This window comes from Danio rerio, chromosome 23, assembly GCF_049306965.1.
Source record: "Danio rerio strain Tuebingen ecotype United States chromosome 23, GRCz12tu, whole genome shotgun sequence".
NCBI lineage: Eukaryota > Metazoa > Chordata > Actinopteri > Cypriniformes > Danionidae > Danio > Danio rerio.
Genome location: NC_133198.1, coordinates 40782501 through 40792500, shown reverse-complemented (window position 1 = coordinate 40792500; position 10000 = coordinate 40782501). Strand labels below are relative to the sequence as shown.

The 10000-nt window shown below is 34.2% G+C and overlaps 1 protein-coding gene across 4 annotated transcripts in view; it reads right to left on the bottom strand.

Moving 5' to 3' along the window:
• plekhg5b (pleckstrin homology domain containing, family G (with RhoGef domain) member 5b) overlaps positions 1 to 10000 on the bottom strand; it is a 147871-nt gene that overhangs the window by 117654 nt on the left and 20217 nt on the right. The gene's annotated exons all lie outside the window — the stretch shown is intronic.

The window sequence follows — 10000 nt, the reverse complement described above, 5'->3', positions numbered from 1 at the left end:
ATTTTAATTAAGCAAAAAAAAACATTTGAAAAAAACTAAATAATAAAAAAATAAAAATATTTCATTAAATGAAAATTATGGAAAAGACAAAACTAACAGGATGGAAAAAGTAAAGTAAAACTAAATAAAAAATAAAGTGAAACTAAGTACATCCATACAAAAAAGAATTGCAATCAAAAGAAAACTAAAAGAAATGATTTCAGAAGAAAATGAGAAAATACAAAGAAAAGAAACAATGAAATGAGACAAACTGAAGAAAAAACAACTATGAAATAAATAGAAAATAAATACCAAAAAAGTGAAAAAAGAAAATTTAAATCCATACATACATTGAAAATACATTAAAAGTAAAAAAAAAAAGATCTTAAAAACTAAGATGATATTTAATGCAATTATGCAATAAAGAGACAGGCAAACAGATGAACAACAACAAAAATAAATTAAACGGAAGAGACAAACAAACACGTTTAAGTATAACATCGCATTGGCCCGATGCAATGCTAAAGCTACTGACCAACCACAAATATTACATTTGTATCCTAATTACACTATTCCTAATTCCTAAAGGTCTCCTGAAGTGCTTTGAAAAGGCGAAGCTTTGTTCAATGTGTCAAATAATTTCAGCTGAAATATGAAGACTGGCCAGGGCAAATATAGCAGACCCTCCCCTTTAAAAAAATAGCCAATAGTGTTTTGTTACTAAGCACTTCAGACTCATGACAATTGCAGTCTTTAACAGTAATGCTGAGTCACTCTGATCGTTTTAATGCTTTAAACACAGCATTCAGTTCTAAGTTTAACAAGTATAATGGTTTGTGCATTGACTGATGTTTGCAATACATTACTATCCTTTGGTCTCACCGTAGATAAAGTAAGTGAGTGTTCATGCACACAGTGTGCTTCAGCATGCCGGATATTGCGGTTCCTCCCTTCATTGCAACTAATGGATGTGGAGGAGTTCAGATCAACATGGCATCAGCTACTGTTTATTATTTTTTTATATTAGAAAGTGTTCAAGGGAAGCCGTATAAAGCCTTGGTTACATGTGAATAAGTGACTGATTTCAGCTGCATCAGTGGACAGGACCCTCCAAAAGGAAGCAAATGGTCAGACTTAGTTTTTTTTAAGTAGATTCATTTGGACAGATTAATTGTTTACCTAAAGAATAACAAAATGCGCTAGCTCTCCTTTGGCTTAGCTTCTCATTTATCAAAAAACAAACATAGTAAATTTTGATTTCACACAGACTTTGAGATCTTTGTGTGTATGAAAGGGAATTTGAAGACATCCACATTTGCAAGTGATTCTTTGTCGGCCGAACAACAAAAGGTCAGTTCTCCTTTGATGCAGTACAGTCAGGAAAATTCACAACATCTTTCCATCTGGGGAAGTTTTCCTTTAAAGCAGTTAAAATGTGAGCTTTCCTCAGCAACGTGACTCAGTATAAATTACCGGCAATTTTCCGGAAAGGTTGTATGTGTGAACAGGTCCTTTTTGAAAATACCAGTAAATTCGTTCTGGCTATTTTCCGGAAAGAGAAGTTGTAACATTACCGGCAATTTGCCGGAATGCTGCGCTGTGTGAATGCAGAAGGAAGATTACCGTAATAAGCGCGTGCACGTCTAGAACGTGCTGACGTGAGACGTCTGCTTTAGCCAATCAGAACAGTCAGACGCATTTACGTCCGCGCGGTTTATGAGCATAAAAGCCTTTGAATATTTTTCCAGACACATTTAGCTGCTAGAAGTTAGTCAGATCACGTTTATATGTTCTTCTTAATGCCAACTGTGTAAATAATCATCGATGAGATGCTTATGATAAGCCGTTGTTTGTTTACCTTCTAGCTTTGCGTGTGCCTGTGAGCGCCTGCACACGCACATATTATGAACATCTCGACATGCGAAAGTGATCCTGCGAAAGTTGTTCACAATATTGATCATCCACAGAGTTTGTAATTTAGTCAAATGTTTACAAATACAAGCGCAGCCGTTTAAAGCTTTTTTTTTGGTGAATGATGTCAGAATTTACCGGTATTTTGGAATGGATGTGTGAATGCTCTTTTCCGGAAAATTGTGAAATTGTGAAAAATTGTGAAAGTGTGAACAGCGCTATAGTCTACATATTCATTCATTCATTTTCCTTCAGCTTAGTCCCTTTATTTATCAGGCGTCACCACAGCAGAATGAACCGCCAACTTTTCCAGCATATGTTTTACGCAGCGTATACCCTTCCGGCTGCAACCCAGCACTGAGAAACACCCATACACTCTCGCATTCACGCATATACACTACGGCCAATTTAGTTAATCCAATTCACCCATAGCGTGTCTTTAAACTGTGGAGCAAACCGGAGCACCCAGAGGAAACCCACGCCAGCATGAGGAGAATATGCAAACTTCACACAGCAGCGAAAACTGACCCAGCCGGGGCTTGAACCAGCAACGTCCTTGCTGTGAGGTGACAGTGCTAACCACTGAGCCACTGCGCTGCCCTAGTCTGCATATTGATGTAAAAAACAAACAAAAAACAAAACAAAAAAAAACAATACACAAATATAAAAATGAAATAAAAGAAATAGCTTTTTTAAAAAAAATTTAAAAAAAAGTTATTTTTTTTTATATTCCAGTTAGTTAAATACATCCGGTTATAAAGCATTCCTTTTGTTTAACACTGACAGGAATGTTTGACCTCAGCACTGCTGATCACACAAACACGCGCACGCACACAAGCAGCTGGATTCCCAAGAAACCAATGACAGTTTTTACAGCAAACTTGAGTGTCGTTCTACTATTTGGCTGCCAAAAAGCAAATATTCTTAATGTTTCTTTAATGTAAATCATAATTTACTTTAATAATTAGAAAGCAATAGAATAGTAATTTGAAAAATACAAATAAATAATAATATGTTTTTTATTAAGCATTGGTTAAAAGATTTGATCATATTTAATAACTATTAATCAAAACAGCATTAATAATAATTGGCACTTTAATAACTACAAATTATTACTACAAATTATACAAATATACACATACATACATACACACTAACTAGACAGGTTAGTGTAATTAGGCAAGATATTGTATAATGATGGTTTGTTCTATTGAAAAATTATTTATCTTAAAGGGATCTCAAAGTATTTTGACCTCAAAATGTAGTGTAAAAATTAAAAAAACTGCTTTTATTCTAGCCAAAATAAAACAAATAAGACTTTCTCTTGGAGAAATATTATCAGACATACTGTGTCCTTGCTCTGTTGAACATCATTTGGGAAATATTAAAAAAAGAATAATAATATTCAATGGGGGGCTAATAATTCTGACTTCAAATGTGTGTATGTATGCATGTATGCATGCATGTATGTATGTATGTATGTATGTATGTATGTATGTATGTATGTATATATGTATGTATGTATGTATATATATATATATATGTATATATATATATATATATATATATATGTATATATATATATATATATATATATATATATATATATATATATATATGTATGTATATATATATATATATATATATATATATATATATATATATATATGTATGTATATATATATATATATATATATATATATATATATATATATATATATATATATATATATATATATATATATATATATATATATATATATATATATATATATATACACACTGTATATGCACACAACAGTTATGTCTAGTTCTTTAATCTGATTGGCTGATAGCCATGCAATATTCTGGTAGAAACAGTACTCATCCAGTCTCTTCACCCTTCACCCTTGTGTTAAACTCCGCTAACATACAGCAAAAAGCAGAGGACACGACAGTTTGACAAATATTGCTCCTGTTGGGCAACATACTGTACTTTTGAGGCTTTTTTTATTCGAGAATGTAGTTGCTTAGATTGCAACTATGCAGTTTATTTGTTTTAGCAAAAATGATTGACAATGTTCATCCATAAAAAAAGCGATAGAGACCGCATACTAAACGCTAGGTCAAAAACAGCAAAATTTCAAATTTCAAATTACAGCTGATAAAATGATTATTAAACAGGTAAATGACTTTCCAAGTTGATCTCTCTCTCTCTCTCTCTCTCTCTCTTTTATGTTCTAGTTCAATCTCTGTAGACTGATGGCATTTCATGCCGTTCAGTCTTATAATCTTAAAATGTGAGCAAAATCACCTGTTTTCTCATCACTTTAGCCATTACACTATAGAGAGTCATTTAAACACAAGCTCTAACGTGATGTTGGGGAATCAGCAACGGTTTCTGCTGTTCTGAAGTCACCTGCAGATGTGAATGAATGGTGGAAGAAAGTAGTTCCTCTAACAAAACATTTTTTAGACTCTCCGTGTTTGATTTTCTTTTTTTACACACACGATTATGCTATCGAATTGCTCTATAAACGATATCACACTTGTAGCAGTGCAATATGGCTGTATATCTTCTCTGGTGGGACTCGCACTAGTGATAAATATTATAAATATTAGTCAAATGCTGTTTAATAGAGCAAGGAAATTTTCAGAGTACAGATATAGAACATTTTAATTATTGTTGTTGTTGTTTCTAATACTTGTGATTAAAACTAAACTAAACCAACCAACCAAACAACAAACAAATTACATTTTAATAACCAGGTAAAACAGAATCTTATATTGGTATATGCGATATGTAAAATATTTATAAGTATATGCATTAATAAAATTATTGAAATATGAAATATATGAATATGAAAAATACAGGGAAAAAATTAAGACAAAACAAAGAGGAAGAATATAAAGAATACGATGAAGATTACTACGAAGAATATGAATATGAAGTGGAATATGACATGAAGAATACAAAGAATATGAATATGAAGTAGAATATACATTTTATAAAGACAAAGAAGAATACAAAGATTACAAAGAAAAAAAAGAACCTGAAGAAGATGAAGACAAAGATGAAGAAGACAAATATGAAGAAGAATACAAAGGAGGAAGATAATAATATTACAATGGTATAAAATTTACATAAAGTATAAAAATAAACTAATAATTGTTTAAATTATAACTTAAGCAACAACAAGTCTCAAACCCAAAGGTTGAGATTTAAAAATACTGATGCTTGCCATACAAATAAATGATCCGTAAAACAAAAGCATACAGTTCAGCTTACGATCCCAGAAGCCAGCAGTATTATCACAGTCATCATGAAAGAAGACCACACAGAGAGACCCTCAACCTTTACTCTTCCACCTTCACCATGTAAAGGCAGAGCTGAGGTTTCTAAGAGCATGTTTATGAATCGCTTTTGTACAGACTTTTATGAGGAATGCAAGGAATCCCTCAGATCTGAGCTGAATTTATCCCTCTGTTCTGTACCAGAGAAATGACTGGCACTACTAGACCCTCAGCCTGGATTACATAACGCCAGGGCTGTCACTGTAAGACAGATAGTACTATAGGTACAAAGTTAACGATTTCAAACACATACACATCATCTTACTTTTAAATGCAAGTCAAGCTCATTGGAAATATGTGCATCAGCCTACATTTTTGCAAAATGCATTGTTTTGGGTACATTTTGTTGTATGTTTCAAATTACAAATCTACTAGAGGGCGCTGTCTACATGTTTTTGTGAATCAGAAATATGTTACTTGGGGTACATTTTGTTATTAGTTTAAGATACACATCCATACACATTTACGAGAAGGCGGGGCTTGTTGTATAGGTTACCTATAGCAAACGACTGAACTAAACTCAACAAATATTGATTTCAAATGCAAACATTAGAGAAAAGTACACTTATAGTGTAATTTTTGCTAGATTTTACATTGCTTCACAAATTTCTTTTGTGGAAGTGTACTTCACTGGACTTAAACTCGAGAAATCTGCATCAAAAATACAAAATCTTACAAGGTGAGCTACCAAGCAAACTGACCATGCCAGAAATGTTGTCCATATGGAGATAGATATGTGCGCAAAATGTATTCGATTACAAATCATAGACATCAACTTGTTTTGTGGCACTTATTTAGTGTTGAGCAAAGAACTGCCAAAAATTATGCTTTATTTGTCAATAGTATAGCCTTGTAATATCATTAATGTAAAAAGGAACAAAGTTGTTGGCGTCATACAGCCCCCTAGTGTTTATTTTACTTAGAAACTCCAGTCAAATGTAAGTTTAAGTATGTTTTTGCAGATTTACAAATATGTAGGCTAAAGCAGTGGTTCTCAAAGTGGGCGATAACCTCCTAGTGGCGTTCTTCAAAATTAAACAAAGAATAGACTTGGGCCTATTAGTGTGTGTGAGCCATTTTGCGTTTACAAGGTTTGTATATTCATAACCACCTCAGAGGATATGGGAGTCGCGAGTCACTGGCATTGTTATTTTGAGGGTCACAGGCTGAAACATTTGGGAACCCCTTGGCTAAAGTACTTATTTTCAATTGGCCGGTGCTGAATAACAATTGATGCTGCTGTGTCTGTTAAAGGGTCACGAAACACCAAAACACATTTTTTTGAGCTGTTGACAGTCGTATATGTGTCCCACACTGCTAAAAACACTATTAGAACACCTATATTTCACAAAAAATTGGTAAATTGGTCGTTTTTGCGTTATTTCAAGCAAATTTGGACTTCCGGTTTGAAACGAATTTTTGAAAATGCGTCACGGTCATGACATAATAGCGTGTATTCCAGTGTGCAGACTGGACGTCTGTGCCAGAGTGTGTCTTATTACGTCTTACAGTGTGATGCATTAATGCATGAGTAAGGCTTGGTTCAAACCAATCAGCACGCTCCATTGTACAACTTCATTAATATTCATCACTGTCACAGTGTTTAGACGACAGAGACGCCACATTGTGTTGGCAAAACAAGCGTGAAGTGTTGCTTTTATAGTTTGCTGCCGTTAAGTTTTGTTTTCATTTTCTCTCTGTGAGAGCTCAGCTGGAGTCACGCGTGGATTACAGTGTACACGACGCTCGACAACAATAACTTACGTGTCTAAGGAGGATTATTGTTTACCTGAGAGCTGTTCTCATCTGCAAACGCTGAGATCCGGATTCGCTTGTAGTCTCCTCTAAATAAAGACGCGGCTCTAGTTGCTGGTGATTGTCCTGTCTCTACAGATTTGGTGAGCGACCAGTGCTCTTTGTTTATTCAGTTTGTTCGTATCGAACTAAGTTAACTATTGCACCGAGTACAAACATGTTAGCACCACAACCAAACTTTAACCTCGTGTAGGATTTTTGCCGCATTTTGTGACCGGAATAACACACGCGGCTTTCTGATGCTACCTGCCGAGTGTATCTAAGTTTCCAGGAAATGCTGAGTTTTTTTTTCTCACATTCGCCATGCGGTATCAAACACTGCATGAAAAATACACGCTTAGAGCAGTTTCTTGAATCAAATATTTCGTTTGTCGGGAGGGACCTGAATGAATTCCCTGAATGAAAGAGCCAAACTGCAGTTAAAGTCCACCATTTAATAATTTGGCAAATAATTTGACTACAGATGTCCATGTAAAAAGTTACTTCGTCCCCTGTGTGGGTGTGTGTTTTGACTCGGAAAGTCAGCGCGCCCAAATAGACACTCCCACACTATGCCTCTTTACTTCCTCCGACACTCCCCCCTAAACAGAGCTGGACACGCCCATTTTTCTGACTTTTTCCAAAGTAGAGGTGTGAAAACACCCTGCTGAAACGAGGGGGTTTCATGGCCCTTTAAACCTGTGTACAATCACAAAAAACATTACAATCTATTTGCAAAGCAATCAATCCAAAGAGCAGGTCTTAAATTGGAGGTAAAACATTTAAAACGCACTAGGAATGCTAGTTTTTGGCTCCCAGAATATTCTCTGTTTGTTAGAAATGAAAGGAATTTGTCTGTGTGATACCCCAGTGGTTAGAGCTTCGAAATATTCTTCTTCCCTCTCCTACTTCACTTCTTCTCATTCCACTGTCCTCTCAAATAATGGCAAGATACCAAAACAAATAGTCACCTTGGAAGGTTCCATCTGCGTTCTGAATGATTTTGAGATACTGAGCTTCAAAGTTTTTGCATGCCATAGCAAACAGTATGTGTGTGTAACATATTTTAATTAAACAAAAAGTCATAAAATGTAAACAACTTACAAAAAAACATCCCAAAATGTAAATAAGTTGTCATTTAATAAGAAAATATGTCGAAAAATACGTCGATAACTCAATTTTGACAAAAATAATTTAAGGTGACAAAATGTATTTATTAAGTAAATAAAACATTTGCTCTAGGTTAGGAATTTGTTCCCAGGATTCTCTATTTTAGGCTCCTGCTGAGTGGATGCAAAAAACAGTTCTGCAATATTCTGGGATGTTAGCTATTGGTTACTGAAAAAAATCCAACAAAGAATGTTCCCAGATTGTTGTTATTTGTGACCCTGGACCACAAAACAAAATTGAGATTTATGCATCACCTGAAAGCTCAATTAAATGCTTGTTTTCCATTGATGTATGGGTTATTACAATATGACTATATCTGGCATATTTGAGACAACTATTTGAAAATAGAATCTGACGGCTCAGAAAATATCAAATCACTGAGAAAAGTCATCTTTAAAGTTGTCTAAATGAAATGCTAATCAAAAAATGTGTTTTGATACATTTAAATTGTTATTTTACAAAAAAAGCAAACATAATACAATATTTTCTTAATATTTCAATGATTTTTTTGCATAAAATAAAAATGTACAAGTTTAACCAACACAATGTAAATTTTGTTGATTGCCAAAAATATACCCTTGCAACATACTGTAAGATTAGTTTTTTGTTCCAGGGTCACATTTGGTCCCCCAAAAATTTGAAAGTGCAACCAAAGGGAAGCCATATGATTACCGGTAACCACTTACTTCCATAGTATGTGTTTTCCTACAATTTATGTTAATGACTAATAGTTTACATCATTCTTCAAAATATCTTCGTTTGAGTTTACCAACATCAACAAAAAACTGGTTTAGAACAAGTTAATAGTGAATAAATGACAAAATTTTCAATTCTGTGTGAACGACCCCTTCAATAGGCCCCACACTTAAATCCCATGAACATACAGCAATATGACAATTTGGTAGACACCAGTAGAGCTAATCTTACAGTACTTCACTGAATAATAATCCGCTACAAAATTTTGACATTTTCCCATCCCCATTACAAACTCAAACACCAAAGTGAACCATGACCCACCATTACAATCCTCCAGACTAATTATGGCATTTGAGAAGACAAGTATGCACTTAGAAATGCTGTACGCGGGGGCTCTCAGTAATGGATCAGCTTTAAATTACAGGTCTCATGAATGGATGAGATCAAAGCTCAGCAGCTTTCCATCTCTGGATAAGTGTCTTAAATGATCCAGAAGAAATTTGGGTTGCGTAAGTTTTGTGACAAATAAACGAAGCACTGTGAGCTGAACAACGGACAAATGAAACAGTTTTAGTGAATCATTATATGCTATAGTGAATAATACTGAAAACCATGGAGATCACAGAAATTATTACTATAATTATGATTAAATTTTTTTTGTAAAATCCTAAATGAAAATTAAAGGCAGAAATAAAAGTAAACATAATATAATGAAATAAAATAAAATAAAATAAAATAAAATAAAATATAATATAATATAATATAATATAATATAATATAATATAATATAATAATATAAAATAAACTATATTGCGTCATAGTGGCGTAGTGAGTAGCACAATTGCCTTACAGTAAGAAGGTTGCTGGTTCAAGCCTCGGCTGGGTTTGCATGTTCTCCCCGTGTTTACGTGGGTTTCCTCTGGGTGCTTCGGTTTCCCCCACAGTCCAAAAACATGCGCTATAGCTGAAGTGGCCATAGTGTATGTGTGTGAATGAGAGTGTATGGGTGTTTCCCAGTAATGGGTTTTGGGTTGCGGCTAGAAAGGCATCCACTGTGTTAAACATACTGTATGCTGGATAAGTTGGCGGTTCGTTCTGCTGTGGCAACCCCTGATGA